Genomic DNA, 18,696 nt, shown 5'->3' on the forward strand with positions numbered 1-18,696 from the left:
TTAGATGGAAATGCAGAGAAAAGGGTCCTTCTAAGAATTCAAGGGGAGGGACTTCCCTGGTGGTCCAGCGGTTAAGACTCCACGCTCCCAGTGCAGGGAGCCTGGGTTCGATCCCTGGTCAGGGAACTAGAGCCCGCATGCCACAACTAAGAGCCTGCATGCCACAACTAAAGATTCAACTAAAAGATCCCATATGCCACAACGAAGATCCTGCTTGCTGCAACTAAGAGCCAGCACAGCCAAATAAATAAGTAGTAAAAAAAAAAAAGAATTCATGGGGAAATGTCTGTGTGGTACAGATGAGGAAGTGCTGAGCAGAGAGAGACCGACCCAGTAGCAGTCTCTTTTTTTTGACCCATTTCCTAAAAAGGCACAAATTGGAAGGAGTTAGAATATGAGGGTTGAAAGAGGGGTGCTAAATACTGCTTTGCAGCATGTCATGACTAACTGGGTTTGTGGGGAGAATCCTTGAAATTATAACAATAAAGAAATCCCATTTTTCTGCTTGGAGGCTCTGACTATACTATTTCTACATGGTTATCCTTGTGAGATGGTGTGTGTGTGGTTTTATCCAAAAGGCCCCTGGTGATACTTTGGGGACTTATAAACACATAGATCACACCAATGGGATGCCATGTGGTGGGGACCCAGTTTCAAGGTCCCACCCCATCAGAATGGAGCTATGGGATGGAATCCAGAACCCTCCCCTCCTTGCTGAAGCTCCCAGAAAGTCACCCTGGACTGAATGACTCAGGGAAGAAACTGACTGCTCAGGCCAGCGGGTGGGGCTGGGACAGGGTGTGACGAAGCCAATTCCTGTGGGTCAGGATGAGATTTTCTGAAATGTGATTTTATGTTGCAGGAGTCTTTGGCTTGTGGGTGACCAAAATTCAACCTAAACCAGCTTAAAGAAAAGGGACTTTGGGGGGAAGGGAGGACAGTGATGGAGTTCGTTTATAGTTTAACTGACTCAGGTGTCTTCAGGTCTTTCTCCATCCTTCTCTCCCTCTCCTTCATCTCCCCCTCTCTGCATGGTGTTCCCTCTTCCTACAGACAGACTTTTCCACTCATGAGAGACACACCGCAGGCACCTTCAGATGTACTTCAATTACTCTAGACAAACTTAGAGAATCCCACAGAGAGAGAGATGATCTTTCTTTTGAATCAATACATAGAAATCCCCAGGAAGGACTATGATTGGCCCCACTTGAGTCACATATCCAGCTTTTGGACCAACCACTGTGGCCAAGAGGATTGGCCAGACCTAGGTGACAATGTCCATCTCTGTGGCTGGGGCAAGGTGGCTGTCCTGTAATCAGGAGCCCCACCAGAATCACATATTTGGAGTAGGGAAGCAGTTCCCCAAAGCAAGGAGGAATATTGTTATCGAGAGAGATATTCATTCCACTCGGGTTGTGGTTAAAAGTCGTATTTAACACACAGCTTTTGTTTTCCCATCATCCTCATCCTTAATCCAAATGGCACCTTGTGCAAATTAGAAAAATTAGCCCCTTCCTCTAGATAATTTGCTACCACCTGCTAGAAAATTATCATCTTAAATATACTAATCTACAATGACTGCAAATGGAATCGGTGCCCAGAATTGTGCAGTGCACAACTCATACAACCAAATGCAGCAGCCCTGGCCCCTCATATACTGTACTTCCCTTCAATAACTTCAATTCCTCATTAAAGAAAGTCTTACTCCATAGAGCTTTGGGCAGGGGCAAGGCAGTGACTGAAAGGGCAGAGCCATAATTGGGAATGACAGCTGCATCCCACCGTCTCCCCTCCAGTGCCCACAGACAGGGAGCCGTGTGCTATCCAGGGAACACTGACCAGGAATTCCAGACAGTGGCCAGCAGCAAAGCAAACTGGAGCTGCAGCAGGGCTGGGAGTGATGAGGGGGACCCTGGGGAACAGCTTTAGGGAGACAACTTGGGAAGGACATGAGATAAAAGGTTTGCTTTTCTCTGAATGCCAGAAGAAGCAAAGAAGAGACAGGGGCCAGCAGACACTGGATTACATTAGCAATACAACTACGTGGAAAATGTCTGTCAGGTCAGTGAGCAAAGCAGGATAAAGAACCTTGCAGAGAAAACACCAAGGCTCCCGCTTTGGTCTAGAAGACATGCCTCCGAGGGTGTGAGTGATTCACTGGGTGGAGATGGGCGAAGTCCGGGCACAGCAGGAACTTCTCAGACCACAGCCAGGCCTGGCCCACAAGGAAGGGCTCGACAATGCTGAGGCTGGATCCACAGAGAGTTACTGGGAGGAGAGGCGCCATCGGGCCCACTCCCAGGATGGAGGGTGACCACTCCCCGGGGCTTCCCTGTGCCCCTCTCAGAGGTCACTCCGGGCTGGGCTCGGCTCAGACAGAGCTCTGGCTGCCAGAAAAGATGGTGGCAGTGATGGGTATGGGAGACTGGGGGAATCTTTGGGGGACAGTTACTCTGGATTCACCCAGGGATTCCCTCGTCTGCCGGGGCAGGCGCTGGTGAGCGAGCAGAGATGGGTCATTTCTCAACACCTCCACTAGGGGTCACCCCAGTCCCAGAGTGGAAGGTGGGGGAGGGGGGCTAAATAACCTCATCCCTCCCCCTACCACACCCCCTTCCCCAGCCTCTGAGGGACAGATGTCTAGCCAGAGGGGTGGGGGAGTGGTGGTGGAGAAATGACCCTCAAGACTGCTGTGTGGTACAGCTGAACAGCTGTGTGGGGGGGGATGGGTGTGTGTGTGTGAGATGTGGGTGTGGGTATATAGGTAGGCATCTACTTGATAAAAATCTAGTGACCATAGATACGTATAGGTGGCCCTGTGTACATGTGAATGGAAGCATGTTACATGGGCACAGACAACCGCATGGATGCAAGTAACATGCATGAAATGCAAGAATGCATGGGCGTGACTGTGGTGTGTGTACACACTTGATACAAGTATAACGTCTGTGATACGCGGCATCTGTGCTCATCTGGGCAGGAGAGCGCGTATGGCTATATGCGTGTAATAATACACATATGTGCACGAGCCTGACGTGAGCGTGGGAGCGAGTCTGTACGTGTGAGCCGCAGGCCTGTGTGTGAATGGGTGTGACACGCAGTGGAAGCGTTTGTGTGACTGTATGAAGGGTGGTGGTTTACGTGTATGGCTGAGCGTGTGTGAGTGTGATGGGGGAGCGCAGCCAGGAGTGTGCACAGAGTGTGTGAGTGTGCTAGCCAGCCTGTCCCCGGGAGTGCTTCTGGGAACGAGCGTGAAAGGAGATTCACTTGTGAGAATGAGCCTGCGTTAGTACGTCAAGGGAGGGAGAGAACCGCGTGTGCGGGCTCAGACGCGTGCCCCAGGGAGCGTGCGCGTGCGTGTGCGTGTGGGTGGGCGAGCGTGCCGCGTGCATCCCACTCCGGGTCAGCGGGGCCCCCGGCCCAGGCGGTCCCGGCCGGGCCCAGCACACCCCCGTGAGGGAAGCGCGGCCCAGGCTCCCACCTGAAGATTGGCCCAGTCCTCAGGTTTCACTCATGACCCTGTGACATCAGCGGCAGCAGCTGTCCCCGCCGGCCCGGCCCCCCGGCCAAGTCCCCCAGAGTCCCAGCCCCAGCCCGAGGTGGGCACGCCGCTCCGCGCTCGGCAGCGAGCACTCCGCTCCCGTCCAACAGTGAGTACTGCGCCCCTCCACGCCCCGCCCGGGCCGGGCGCCCCGAGGGCAGGCCACCCGGAGGGGCCGGGCACCCTGGCCCCCAGCCCGGCCTGGCTCCGAGGAAGTCACCACTTTGCTCCGGGCACCGCTGTCCTCCTGCCCACACCGGGCCCTGCTCCGAGGCTGTCCCTGCCCAAGCTCCTCGGGCCGTGACCCTCAGTCCCCACGCTTGCCTCTCGCTGCCCCGTCACCTGCTCCCTGTGCCCCTGCCCGGCTGCTGTCCCTGCCCTCAGCAGGGGTCCTCACCCTGGTCACCAGTGGCCCAGGGGTTAAGGCTCGACTCCTTGGAGTGACCCGAGGGACAGAGACTGGGCTGGTGTCTTCAGGAGAGGAGGGTGAAAGAACCAGAACAGGACTCGCTGGGCCCGGGTGTGGTGGCCTAGAAGGCAGGGGTGCGGGGGGAGGGGAGCAGGAGGCCGGGGCGGGGGGGAGGTGGCGGGGGGCGGGCGGCTCCTTTGCTCTGCTGAGACAGGAATTTGCGAGATGCCAGCAGAGGACACATCTCAGGCTGCGAGGCCAGCCGGGCTCTGCCCTCCGCCCCGGCCTCTCCCCGCCCGGGGCGCCCTCGGGCTCGTTTCCTGGAGAAGCCCCTCGTGGTGGAGGGGGTGTGGGAACAGGGAGCCAGCCAGTCTGGTGTGAGGGGGGCCACTGCGCCGAGGGGGCTCTGGGGGACTCAGAAGGAGCCTCAGGGCCGGAGTGAGGGGGCAGGGGTGCGGTGCCAGGGCAGAGTGCAGCCCCCTGCCCGCTCCCTGCTGGCAGAGCAGGGTGCCCAGGACACTGGGAGGGAGGGCGGGCAGTGGCTAGCGGAGAAGGCCGAACGGGCCGAGCAGAGACAGAGAAGGTATTTTGGAGGTGTGTGGGGCTGGAGGGAGGTGTGCTTTCAGGGCTGCTGTGTGTGTGTGTGTGTGTGTGTGTGTGTGTGTCAGGGGAATTTGTTCAAAAGATTTGGGATGCCCCATCTAGAAGGCTCCGACGGGGGCTGGGGGGTCTGCTCGAGGCTTTCCAAGAATGCACTGATGGGGGAGGGAGGGCCTGAGCCCCTTCCCACTCCACCCAGTTAAGTACTGTGTCCTGCTGCCCCTCACCCTGCTCAGTGCACGGGGTCAGGGCAGGGGGCCAGGTCATGATGAGAGCTCGTGGCACCCCACTGTGGGGAGGCAGCCCTCCAGGTAGAGACTAGACAGGTCCCCCTCCCATCCACACCGCCTGCTGCGGGGGCCTGCCCAGAAATCAGTCACCCCAGAGCCCCGAAGGTTAGAGCCCAAGGGATCCTTGAAGGCCATTTAGTTCAGCCCCTAAGCATGAGTCAGCTGGGGGAGAGTAGCTAGAGACAAGTTCTGGGTGTCTGGCTAGTCTGGAGAGGGGAGGGGGCTGACAGAGAGGTGGGGTGGAGCCACGGGTGAGCACTGTTGTCACTCATCTGTGACCCCACGGGTGGCATTGACTGAACCCAGGTGTGCAGGGCTGGGGTTGGGGGCACAGAGGGCTGGTTTTCTCAGGACCCTCCAGATTCTCCCATGGTCATCCCCAGTGCCCTGCCCGTGGCCAGCGGTGTGGACAGCTGTGGCCATTGCACTAGTATTTGGAGGCTTGTCACCTGTGCAGGACGACGCAGGGGCCCAGACATAACCCAAGGGTCCACCCGCATCTCCATCCCAGGCATCTCTCAAGGGATTGGCTGGGATTTTCGCAGGGTTTGGGAAAGGTACTTAGGGGTCCTTCCTAGGTGGTCCCATCCCAGCCTGGCCTTCCTTGACATTTCTGGTTGGGCACCTGCACAGGGTGGGAGCTCAGGTCTCAAGGTCACCTCCAGCTCTAAGCTGGCCTGAGTGTCAAGGTCTGCCCAGCCGGCTTCCCTGCCCCGACCCCAGATGCAGACCAAGGGAAAGCCCTGAGGTTGAAGCCAAAGGCATTGAACTCCTGGCCGGATGTTGGGGGTAGTCCTGACAAAGTCCCTGCCTTTGGGGGCAACTCTGGCCACCAGAACAGAGAAAAGTGTAATGGCAGGGACGGGTGGGGTTTAGAGAAGGCTCCTGGGAGAGGCAGAGCCAGAGAGGAGAGAAGGGATTGGACCTTACAGAGAGGAGTGGGAAGGCTCTCTCTCTCCAGGTGACAGGAGAGAGATGCATGGAAGAGAAATAAAATATCTGAGCCCAGGGGCCTCAGAGAGCAGGGAAGGAGAAGGACGTCAACAACCCCAGTCCAGGTTACACAAACCTTCTGTCCCTTGACTCCTTTTACAGGGAAGGCTCAGGCTCAGCGGGTCCTGTCACCCAGGTCACACAGCTGATGAGGGGCCAGGGCTCTGCCCACAGCGGCCAAGGCCCCCGCTCGCTGGGAAGGAACTCACACTGGTGCAGGGCTGGGTCATGGGGCAGAGTTCGCTCCTGGGACACAGGGAGCAGTGGGTTCCCGCGGGCAGCCCTAGGGGTCTCCAGCTCTGCAGTGGCAGGAACAGGCCTGGGCTCCCCAGGGCTCCATCAGAAGGTGCTCATGGGGCTGGGGAATCGCAGGGTCCCTCCACCTCCACCGCCCCTACCCGGGCCTTCCATGTGCTCTGGCCCCCGTTCTGCCTCATCAGCAACGGCTATTTTTATTCCCTGCAGTTTTCAGTCAACAGCCCTTGTGGGGGGGGGGGGGGATGGGGCAGCAGGAGGAACGGGAGGGGCTCGAGGAGCCCACAGGAAGCGGGGGTGGCAGGGGAGCCGCTGTGCCCCTCAAAGGACGGGCTGCCCCCCACCAAGGCCTCCCTGTCCTCTGCCAGGAGCCCTAGCATAAACGGACAGTGCAAAACCACAAGAGTTACCAGACCCCACTGCCTCTGAACTGGTTTGTGAAACCAGGTGCCTGTCTACCCCTCCCCTGCCCCACAGGCGCTACAAGGTCACCGTCCAGTTTAGACTGGGGTGATGATACCTTAGTGGTTAAGAGCCAAGGTCTCTTTCGAGAGCAGGGCTTCCAGCCTCAGTTTACTACATAAATAACACTTGGCAACTTCCTTACCTTCTCTGTGCCTCCGTTTCCTCATCTGTCAAATGGAGTGATAACAATAGGATCACGGTAAGGATTACATGAGCTCTTGACACGTGAGGTGCCCAGGACAGTGCTTGGCAAGTACTTAAGTGTTAACTAGTAATTCATTTTTATGCTTGTTAGCAGGCTGTGACTCTGAAATAAATGTCTCCTTGGGGGGGAGGCGGTGACAGAAGGGGAGAAGGAGCTATAAGGTGGGGAAGCAGGACAGAAGGTAGGACAACCCTATCCAGCTCTGGGTACCCTGCATAGCTGGGAGGGGGTGGGTTTTTTCCTATCGGGAGATCCTTTTATCATATGGACAGCAGAGCCCATTTTATGAGGGTCTGTGGTTTGCAAATGTTGCCTTAAGGGCTGTGAAAGCGCTAAGCAGAGCCCCCCACCCCGGGCTCACATTTTAGTGAGAGCTGCAGGTGACTCGTCTTTTTTGAGGCTTTTTAAGTTCTTGATTGGCCTAATTTTGGAGAAGGATCTTCCACCAGGGTAGCTGGTGAGAAAACATCCCTGGAGCAGTTTCTGGGGTTGAACAAAGTTCTCGGAGCGAGTGGCAAAGCCAGGCTGGCTGCGGGGCGGGAGAGTCCATCAGCCTTTCATCAACCCCCTTTGGGGGTTTCAGGTTATAGGCTTGGGTCCTGCCGCCCGCTCCTCCTACTGCCTTGTGCAACTCCCAGGGCCCGGCAGGGGCCTGAGGCCCGAGTGGGAAGGGCTCAAAACTCACCCTACCCAAATGGTTAGGGATCGATGGAGGGAATGGGGAGCGAGGTCGGCCCTGGAATTCTCCAGGCTCAGGATCAGTTTTGAACAGTCCTCTTCTTGCCCTCTGGGTGGACCTCAGGCAGGAAAAAGGCCTGTCAGCCATGGTCTGGGAGTGGGGAGGGTGCGTGGCGGAGAGAAGCCAACAGAGGCGGCGGCTCCAGGGGGAGATCGTATGTAGAAGCAGGCAGGGTGAGGGGAAGCAGCCCTGCGGGCAGGGGGTGGGTCTGCCTGAGGCTGGGTGAAGTGGGCCTAGAGATGTGTGTATACGAGGGGGTGTGTACACAGGTTGGAGGGGGGCACCCACGGAGCCCTGGTCACCATGTTTGAGGTACCTTCGAAAGAGCCGAGCCAGCGGAGGGCAGGAAGCCCCAGGCCTGGGTGGAACTAATTAGCCTCCCCACCCCTTGGAGCAGCTGGGAAATGACTCATAGAAGCAAGAGTGAGGGCGCGTGTGTGTGTGTGTGCGTGTGTGTGTGTGTGTGTGTGTGTGTGTGTGTGTGTGTGTGTGTGTGTAGGAGTGAGCTGCAGAGGGGTTGGGGGGTATATGAGGGTCGAAAAACCAAACCTCAGCAAAGGCTCTTTACCAAACTGCAGGTGGGGACCTCTAGTCCCCACCACTCACAACCCCCAACACGAGGCCCCAGGAAGCCTGAGCCCTGGGCCTGCCAAGGCCCGCCAGACGCCCACCACAGCCCATGCCTTTCAGAGACTTGGCCCAAGGACTCTGGTCTGTCCTTTGAAGAGGACAGACAGGTGAGGATCAGGCCAGCCCAGGGGGCAACTGGATGGGACCTCAACCTGGGCGTGCCCCGTGCTGGGGGAGGGCAGCCATGCCCAGCCCTGTTCCCCACTGGGCGGGCGAGAGGGAGGCCGTGAGAAGAGGCATGTGGGTTTGGCATCAGAGAGCTGCATTCGAATCCTGGCTCTGCCACTTGTTAGCCGGGATGATGAATGCGAAGCGCTTGGAACGGTGCCTGGCACGCGGTAAACACCCAACAAACGTACAGACGACTGCTCGCCATCAAGAAATGATTCTTACGCCTCCACCTCTCGGGCCCACACACGTCGGGATGACAGGCGAATGCACTGAGGTTTGGGGAGCAGAGGAACCAACACCCCGCCCCCCCAACCCGCTCCAAATAGACTTTCCTGAGCTGACGCTGACCGAGGCCTGGAATTCTACATCTTGAGATGAGAGAAACTCCTTTGATTTAAGGCTCAGTCTTGGGAGGGGAAACCCACTCTCTGGCCTTTGCTTCTGGGGAGAAAAGGCTTCCAGGGCGGACTGATGAGCTGGGAGGGTTTAGCCGGAAGGGGCACGGTTCACAAAACCCAACACAGCCCATTTGTGGGTTTTTATTTCATCAGACCCCTAGTTGACCAGAAGCACTCTGGGTGGAGGAAAAGAGTCAGCTTCGGGAGGAGGAGGCAGGCTGGGGAAAAACTAGAGGATGTTCTTAGAGAGCCTTTGGGGATTGGCAGAGCCAGAGATGATTGAGGGGAGAGGGGCGGACAAAATACCCTGAACAGAAGCCAACCTTGCCATACAGTAAGGACAAAATAAACGTGGCCTCTATGATCACGCATTCTTTCCCCAAAGGGGGGACAGATCATCAGGCTGGTTGAATCAGGTGCCTGAAAAAGGGAGGCTTGTTCTGACCCAGTGAACCCCACCTGGAAAATGCAGTCAGCACCAGCCCAGCCCTTGCCCAGGGTACCCCACCCCACCCCCGCCGTGTGACCCTGCTGGTCTCCGGAACTCTCAGAGTTCCTGAGTGTCCGGAGGTTTCTGCACTGGGCTCCAGGCTGCCCTCCAAGACCTCTTGGAGCACATTTCCTCTGCAGAGAGTGTTAGACCAGGAGGGGAGGGCCACCTGGGGTGACCTCCTCCAGGCCCCTGGCCTGCCAAGGCCGGGGTCCTAAGTGCTGGCAGAGAAACAACACAGCTACCCCCTTCCCATGCCTACCCTTCAGCCTGCCCCAGCTTAGAAAAAGCTGTGACTTGAGATTTACAACTAGGGAGACATAGGGCTCCATTTTGCATTCTTGGAGCTGGGCCACAGTGGAAATGCAGGAAGTTGGGAAGTAGGCCACCAGGATGTACGGTGCTATCCTTGGCCAGGACAGAAAAAGTTTGATCTGTTTCGGTCTCTCAGAAAGTTCTGAGTCTGAGCCCTCACTGCAGGTGAAGCTTGAGGAGGGGCCGCCACTGGCTGACTGCAGCTCTGGGTAATTTTGCTCCTAATCCACAGAGAAACAAAACAGCCTGAGCCTGGACTGCAGCTTTACCGGAGAGGAAGGGTATGCTTGGTTGGCAAGAGGGATGGTGACTGCAGCCTGAGCAAGGCCAGCAAGCTATCCACCATCTCTGCATCCTGGGGGATGTGCCCTAGAGTGAACGGGAAGGCTGTGAGGGGAAGGTCACCTCCATTCTCAACCTTCTGGGAGTTTCTCACAGCAGCTTTTATATCTCAGGCTGGCGGGGCATGGCTGAGGCTCCTGGGGGTGGGGGGTAGTGGGAGGGGAAGGCAGGGGAGGGTTTCAAGCCAATGAAGTACAGCTAGGTGGGTTGAAGGACCTTCCCTGAAAGCTTGGTGTCCCAGGAAGAGAAGGTTCTAGAAGCATATAGTGGCAAGAGGTGGTGGTGGTGGGGTGTCTGTCCTGAGCCTTGTTTGGCCAATAATTAGGGACAATCTGGATCACAGACACTCAGCTGTGAGGGACTGGCCTTGAACGGAGAGGCAGAATCAAGATTCAACAAACCTTCACAAAAGACTACAGGTGAAGAGGTGCAATGAATGAGGGGAATTTAAGTAGAAGTAGATGGAACATCCTACACCTGGATTTATATTAACCTTGCATCCTAGCTATGATCATTATTAGTTCCAGGAGGGGGTTTTTTGGTTGACCCTTTTGGACTTTGTACAAAGACAATCATGTCATCTGTGAACGAAGACAATTTTGTTTTTTCCTTCCCAATCTGTATACGTTTTCTTGTCTTTTATTGTCTTATTGCATTAGCTAGGACTTCCAGTATGATATTGAAAAGGAGTGGAGAGAGGCAACATCCTTGCCTTTTTTCTGAACTTAGTGGGAAAACGTCTAGTTTCTCACCATCAAGTGCTATGTTAGCTATAGGATCTTTTTAAATGTTCTCTATCAGGTTGAGGAAGTTCCCCTCTATTCCTAGTTTGCTGAGAGTTTTTATCATGAATGGGTTGGATTTTGTCAAATCCTTTTTCTGCATTCATTGATGTGATCAGATGATTTTTCTTCAGCCTGTTGATGTGACAGATTAACATTAAGTGATTTCTAATATTGAACCTGCCTTGCATACCTGGGATAAATCCCATTTGGTTGTACAGTTCTTTTCATATACTGTTGGGTCTGACCTGCTAATATTTTGTTGAGGTCCACCTGTATTTAAAAGAGAAAAATCAACTGCACAATTATAGGACAGGGAAGATCTAATAAGGCCATAGCTCATGACGAAAAGCTCCAGGGGTGACTGTAAAGTCACCTTGTAAGTGGGCTGCTGAAAAAGTAAATGCCGTCTTGGGATCAATGAATTCAATGGGCGTCTAGGCCAAGGAAAGAAGGCCTCTCTCTGTGGTCAGACTATATCTGGAATTGGGTGTTCAATCTGGCAGCCTCACAGAGGGAGACAATGCAGGGCTGGACCTGCTCCAGAGAAGAGCCGCCTCACCCTCCAGTGTCCTCCCCCTCGGCTCCCTGCCTGTGGACAGCTGGCCCCAGCCTGGCTCCCTGACTCCTGACGCTTCCTTTCCCACCCCTTGCCTCTAGGCCCCCAAGACTTTACCCACCACTTCTGCCCAAACTTCCGTTTTGACGCAGTTTCCGATGGAGCTTCTCACTTACTAAATGGGCCCTGGCGCCCAGGGAGCAGTGTTTTAGTCCTGGCTCAACTTTTCATTTATCATTCTCTAAAATTATCTTATTTGCTTCCCTATTTATTATCTGCCTCCTCTCTCGGGAATGCAAGCTCAGTGAGGACAGGGACTTTGCCACTCCTGTATCCCTGGCTCCCAAAACAGAGCCCGGCATAGAACAGATGCTCAGGAGATGTTTGTTGAATGAATAAATGTGTGATCGGGGGGAGTCACTACTCTTCTCTGGGCCTTAGTTTCCTCATCTATAAAATGAGGGAGTTGGACTCGATCTCTTGGGTCCTTGCAACGCTAACATTCTTTTATTCTCTGTTTTTTTTTTTTTTTTTTTTTTTTTGCGGTACGCGGGCCTCTCACTGTTTTGGCCTCTCCTGTTGCGGAGCACAGGCTCCGGACGCGCAGGCTCAGCGGCCATGGCTCACGGGTCCAGCCGCTCCGCGGCACGCGGGATCCTCCCGGACCGGGACACGAGCCCGTATCCCCTGCATCGGCAGGCGGACTCTCAACCACCGCGCCACCAGGGAAGCCCTATTCTCTGTTTTTTTTATTGAAGTGTAGTTGATTTACAATGTTGTGGCAATCTCTGCTGTACAGCAAAGTGACTCAGTTATACACATATAGACATTCTTTTTTTATGTTCTTTTCCAGTTTATCCCAGGAGACTGGACATAGTTCCCTGTGCTATACAGTAGGACCTTGTTGTTTATCCATCCTAAATGTAATAGTTTGGGGACTTCCCTGGTGGTCCAGTGGGTAAGACTCCACGCTCCCAATGCAGGAGGCCCAGGTTCGATCCCTGGTCGGGGAACTAGATCCCACAAACGTGCTGCAACTAAGAAGCCCACATGCCGCAACTAAGAAGACTGCATGCCACAACTAAAGATCCCGCATGCAGCAACAAAGACCCGGTGCAGCCTAAATAAATAAAATAAAATAAAATAAAAATAAATGTAATAGTTTGCATCTACTAACCCCAGACTCCCAGTCCATCCCTCTCCCTCCTCCCCTCCCTCTTGGCAACCACAAGTCTGTTCTCTATGACTGTGAGTCTTTTTTTATTTTGTAGATAGGTTCATTTGTGCCATATTTTAGAGTCCACATATAAGTGATATCATATCATATTTGTCTTTCTCTTTCTGACTTACTTCAATTAGTGTGATAATCTCTAGTTGCATCCATGTTGCTGCAAATGACATCATTTCATTCTTTTTTATGGCTGAATAGTATTCCATTATACATATACACCATGTCTTCTTTATCCATTCATCTGTCGATGGACATTTAAGTTGTTTCCATGTCTTGGCTATTGTGAATAGTGCTGCAGTGAACGTAAGGGTGCATGTATCCATATCTTTTTGAATTATAGTTTTGTCTGGGTATATGCCCGGGAGTGGGATTGCTGGGTCATCTGGTAGTTCTACTTTTAGTTTTCTGAGGAACCTCCATACTGTTTTCCACAGTGACTACACCAACTTACATTCCCACCAACAGTGTAGGAGGGTTCCCTTTTCTCCACACCCTCTCCAGCATTTGTTATTTGTATCTAACCTTCTTAAATTCAGTGGGAAGAGGTGCCCTCAGGCCCTCAGCCGCCACATCTCAGGAACAGGCTGGGGTGGAGGCCAGAGGCTGATCGGTGGCTGCTGGAAGGGGGCCAAGCTGTCCTGTGGCCTCTCTTTACTCTGGGCTGTAACTTGAGGGGCCATGTGGAGATCTGCCAGCAAGTCGCCCAGCCAGTTCCATGCGGCACTATCAGTGCTTGTCTCTGCCAGAAAGTCACCACGCATACACCCCAGATGTCCTCTCGTTTTCCGCTGGTGCCACTGCAAACAACACAGTTTGTCCCTCTATTCTAGACACGTTGTGAGGGTGAGTAAGGAAGCATATACATGCTGGCCAGTGTGGCCCCACCCAGGCCCACCACCCCTGGGAGGGGCTCTCCAAAGCTGCAGGATGAAATCCAGACCCCCAGACATGGTCTTCAAGGCTCTGGCCTAGCTGCCCAACCCGCCTCCCCCAAAACCCTAAACAGATTCCATGCCCCCCAAAGACTGAAACAGTGTAGTTCCCTGTGTCCTGAATCTGCCTTTGTTCTGTCTGTTCCCTTTCCCTGGAGTGTCCTTCCTTTCCATTTCCCTGTGCTCACAACTTACTCATCCTTTGAGATCCAACTGAAAAGACACATCTTTCCTGCCCCCAGCCTGGAAGTCACCACTCATCCACCTGAACTCCCATAGCACAATCAACTCCCTTCTTTAGGGAGGGCAATTCTTTTTCCTTGTACCATAGCTTCGTGTGCCCATGTCCACCTTCTCCCCAGCTATCAGCTCTTGGAAGGCAGGATGCCCAGCAGATGCACCTTTGTTACCTACTCAGGGCTAGCTCAGGTTCTGACTTATGAACAGAATGAATGGATGGGTGGATGGATGGATGAATGAATGAATGAATGAATGGGTGAAATGTATCAGAATCCATTCTATTCCCAGAAAGATCTGTATCCAAGGCCTCATCCACTCACTGAGTGTCTGCTGTGTGTGTGCTCAGCACTGGGATTGGCCATGGTGACCTAGACAAGACATGGTTCCTGCTCTCTTGGCATTTCCGTCTGGTGGAGGAGACAGAAGAATGAATTAGACCAATGGACAAGTGATTACAAACTATGATAAATGACGTCAAGGAAAATACAAGGGACTGTAATAGAGAGTTGAGGAGGAGAAATCCTCTTGGAGAAGGGACATTAGAGCCTAGACCAGGGAGTAATGTCTAGGACATTAGAGCCTAGACCATGTGAAGAGCGGGGAGACAAGAGCTCCAGGGAGAGCAAAGGCCCAAAGGCAGGCATGAGTCTGGTGGTCAAGCAGCTGGAAGGAGGCCAGGAGGACAGATCAGCAGACAAAGGCAAAGAGGTAGATCGGGGCTGGATCACCAGGGCCTTAGGTTTTATTCTAAGCGCAACAGGATGTGACTAGAGAAATTCAAGCAGGAGAAACAACATGATTAGTTTCTTGTTTTTATTTTTATTTTATTTATTTATTTATGGCTGCATTGGGTCTTCGTTGCTGCGCGTGGGTTTTCTCTAGTTATGTCGAACGGGGGCTTTTCTTGCTGCGGAGCACGGGCTCTAAGCGCACAGGCTTCAGTAGTTGTGGCACACGGGCTTAGTTGCTCCACGGCGTGTGGGATCTTCCCTGATCAGGGCTGGAACCCATGTCTCCTGCATTGGCAGGTGGATTCTTAACCAGTGTGCCACCAGGGAAGTCCCTAACTTCTTGTTTTTCAAACAGCACCTGCTGCTTCCTCGGACTGGTTTGGAGAGGCCAGGGGCAAAAGCAGGTAGCTATTGTAAGAAATTGTTGTGAAATGGACCAGGGGAAGAAGGAGAGGTTAGGTATGTTTTGGAGATGGTATTAACAGAACTTTGGACAGGCTGAATGTAGAGGTGAGGGAAAAGGAGAATTCACAAAGACACCTGCTTTTTTAAAATAAATTTATTTAATTTTTCGCTGCATTGGGTCTTCGTTGCTGCGAGCGGGCTTTCTCTAGTTGTGGCGAGCAGGGGCTACTCTTCATTGCGGTGCACAGGCTTCTCATTATGGTGGCTTCTCTTGTTGCAGAGCACGGGCTCTAGGCATGCGGGCTTCAGTAGTTGTGGCACGTGGGCTCAGTAGTTGTGGCTCGCGGCCTCTAGAGCGCAGACTCAGTAGTGGTGGCGCACTGGCGTAGTTGCTCCGTGGCCTGTGGGATCTTCCTGGATCAGGGCTCGAACCCGTGTCCCCTGCACGGGCAGGCGGATTCTTAACCACTGGGCCACCAGGGAAGCCCGACACCTCCGTTTTTGACTTGAGCAAATTTGGACTTGGCTGGATGGTGGTACCATTTCCTGGATTGAGGAAGACGGTGGGTAAGACAGTGGTATTGAGGACCCCTGACGTTGCAACTGATATCAGAAATGAGAGTGGTCTTGGGTGGACTGTGTCCTCAAGCTTCATAGTTGGCTGTAACCCTTTATGGGAGCAGAGCCTGTTCTCCATAATAGTTGTACCAATTTACATTCCCACCAACAGTGTAGGAGGGTTCCTTTTTCTTCACACTCTCTCCAGCATTTATTATCTGTAGACTTTTTGATGATGGCCATTCTGACCAGAGTGAGGTGAGACTTCTTTGTCATTTTGATTTGCATTTCTCTAATAATTAGCGATGTGGCACACTTTTTCATGTACCTGTTGGCCATCTGTGTGTCTTCTTTGGAGAAATGTCTGTTTAGATCTTCTGCCCATTTTTTGATTGGGTTGTTTGCTTTTTGAGAATCTATTTCTTTTTTTTTAACTTTTTATTTTATATTGGAGTATAGTTGATTAACAATGTTGTGTTAGTTTCAGGTGTACAGCAAAGTGATTCAGTTATACATATACATGCATCTATTCTTTTTCAAATTCTTTTCCTATTTAGGTTGTTACATAATATTGAGCACAGTTTCCTGTGCTATATGATAGGTCCTTGACAAATGTTTCATTCCAGATGCTGTCGATTGGATGCCTGTTAGCTATCCACATGGTGGGGTCCAGTAGCCAGTTAAATATATCGGTCTGGAGTTCAGAGGAGGGCTTTAACATACTCCTATAACACTACTTACAGTCATAGGAATGATGCCACCCAGACCCAGACAGAGCCCTGAGATTGAGAAGGAACAGCCGGAGAGGCAGGAGGTAAACTATGGGTGAGCTGTCGTGGAGGCTGAGAGGAGACAGCCTGTCCAGAAGGGGACTGCAGCCAACCGGATTGAATGTTTCTATGAGGTTGAGGGAAGTGAAGACAGAAACGTGTTCAGCAGACTTGGCCGCAGGGAGGGTGCTAGTGACTTGACAAAAGCCACTTCCGTGGAGTGGGGGGAATGTACGCCAGGTTGGAAGGGGTTGGAGAGGGAGCAAAGGTAAGGAAAAACAGCTGGTGTAGACACTTTCCAAGAAGTGTGTCCATGAAGAGGAACAGAAAATTAGAGTAAGCGCGAAGGGAGGCATGGGGCCGGGAGGGCGGTTTTTGTCACCACTGCCATTATTCTGAAGATGGCAGCACCTGGTCCTAGAAGGGGAGGGGCTGGTGGTGGGAGAGAGAGAAGGTAAGTAGAGAAGGAGGTCCTCGGGAAGGCAGGCGGGGTCAGGGGCCTGAGACCAAGTGGAAGTCCTGGTCTTGAGTCTTCTTTTGTTATCAGGACAGAGGAGGAAGGGGCGGGCAGTGAGGATAGTTCTGTTGGTTTGTGTGTGACGGATCCTGTTTTCTCAGTGAAGACAGACAGAGTCACCAGCTGGGAGCATCATGGGGAAGACTATGGGGGTGTTGAGGAAAGAAGAGAAGGCACGAAATAGTTGTTCTCAAAAAGTGGAAAAGCGAGACTCACAGAGAAACCTACACTTAGAGGGCGGCACTGAGGGCAAACCCGGGGTTTATAACCACAGAGACAGCGTGAACCCAGCGAAGTCCTGCCTTGGCTGCGACAGCATCCAGCAGCTCAGGGCTGCCTCAGGAAGAGCACAGCCAGGCCGGGCAGGCTGAGGTTTCCCCAGGTGAGGCGGGTGGAAGGAGAGAGAAGGCTGCAGTTAAGCGTATTTTCGAGGGAGGGATTATGGTGACGGATCTTGTAACGAAGGCTGGAAGAGGAGGGAGGTGAAGTCTGAGGGGCTGACGGAGAGGGAGAAATCTCAGGGTCAAGGACTGAGTGTAAGAAGAAGCCCAAGGATTACACAACAGGGCCCTTGAGCTACTGCAGTAGGAGGTGGGGGAGGGGAATGTGTGAGTGGCGCTATCAGAGATCCAGTTTCTGGTTACGATTTAAGTTCAGGGTGGGCTCAAAGGAGAAACGGGCTAAGGTGGAAGGGTCCTCTCATCCATTCATTCCTTCGATAACCTTTTATCCAGTGTTAGGCACACTGGTGGTACAAAGGAGCAATCCGCTCAGCCAGGGTGCCCAGGGAGGGCTTCCTGGAGGTGGTGGTTCTTGTGTAGGTTGAGTCTGGAAGGACGAATTAAAGCTCTCCGGGATGCCAAAAAGAAGGAGTGCTCCAGGAGGCAAGCAGACCATAAGCAAAGGCATGGGCTTCGGTGGGAAACAGTTTGGCCCTTTTGTGAAAATGGAGGCAGCATGGCCAGAGGGTGGGTGTGTGTGGTGAAGTGATGGGCCACGAGGCAGGGATCGGATCGTGCAGGGCCTTGCGACCCGCGTGGAGGAGCGTGGACACATTATTAAGCAGTGGGAAGCCACCGAAGGATTAAGCAGAAGGTGACATGATCAGATTCGTGATTTTAGAAATGGGGATGCTGGCTTGGAGGGGAGCCAGGCAGGAGGTAGGGATGCAGGTGGGAGGCTATTTGAATAGAGCAGGTGAGGGGTGACGAAGCAGCAGGAGCCTGGAGGATGGAGAGACATGTGGGTGCTGGGAAGGAGCCTCAGCATGGCTTGGGAACTGACCAGATGTGCCACCAGGGTGCTTTCAGCCACCAGCAACCAAAACCATTGCCTCCACTGGCCTAGCCAAGGAGGGCATTTACCCACTCACATAACAAGACATCCAGACGTGAAGCGGCTTCGGGGCTGGTGAAGAGGGTAGGAGGAGAGGAATCTACAGTGAAGTGCAGGTTTCAAAGGGAGAGGTGAGGAGTCCATTGGAGGCCCGCTGGGGGCCAGCAGGAGGAGGTGCCAGGCTGGCTGTGCCACCCGTTGCTCCCATGCGAGTGTGCCAGGCACTGGTTCAGGGGTGACCCCAAGCCCAGGCCTGTGAGGAGTCTGGTGGGGGGAGACAGACTACAGATCATCACACAAGGAGGGCGTGAATCACCATTGACCTGAGAGCTGCCAATGTGGCGGCTGCACATGAAGGGGAGCCGTGACTTGACGGGTCTGGGGCCATCAGGGAAGTGGGAACAGAAACCACGGAAAGGAGGTGGATGGTGGTTGTTCCCGTGGCAGAGGAGGGCACGGGAGAGGTGCCTGCTGTGAAAGGCAAACAGGGCTGCAGACCAGGCCCTGGAGAAGCAGCGTCTTCCAGGGGCAGGAAGGAGGGGCTCACAGAGCAGATGTAGAGAGAGTGGCCGGACGGGGAGGCCACGCTCTCCTCCTGAGAAGAGAGGCCGTGGCCGTGAGATGTGCGAGGGAGTGTCGGCTGCACAGAAACCACTGGGTCTGACTGATCGGGGCCTCTGGTGCCTCTGGTGCCTCTGGTGAGCGCAGTTTCCATGGGTGCTGGGGCCTGAGCCAGACTGTTCATCTCTGGTTATCTGTGATTCCACCTGGGCGCCTGCGAGGGAGAGAGGGG

At 53.7% G+C, this 18,696-nt stretch overlaps 1 protein-coding gene across 1 annotated transcript in view; it reads left to right on the forward strand.

Moving 5' to 3' along the window:
- The first annotated feature begins 3,355 nt into the window (after window positions 1-3,355).
- The window catches only part of SCN4A (sodium voltage-gated channel alpha subunit 4), a 44,377-nt gene continuing 29,036 nt past the window's right edge, over window positions 3,356-18,696 (forward strand). Inside the window, exon 1 of the mRNA XM_049702153.1 lies at window positions 3,356-3,650. The gene's annotated coding sequence lies outside the window, so the exon portion shown is untranslated. The remainder of the gene's footprint in view (window positions 3,651-18,696) is intronic.

This window comes from Orcinus orca, chromosome 19 (assembly GCF_937001465.1).
Source record: "Orcinus orca chromosome 19, mOrcOrc1.1, whole genome shotgun sequence".
Classification (NCBI taxonomy): domain Eukaryota; kingdom Metazoa; phylum Chordata; class Mammalia; order Artiodactyla; family Delphinidae; genus Orcinus; species Orcinus orca.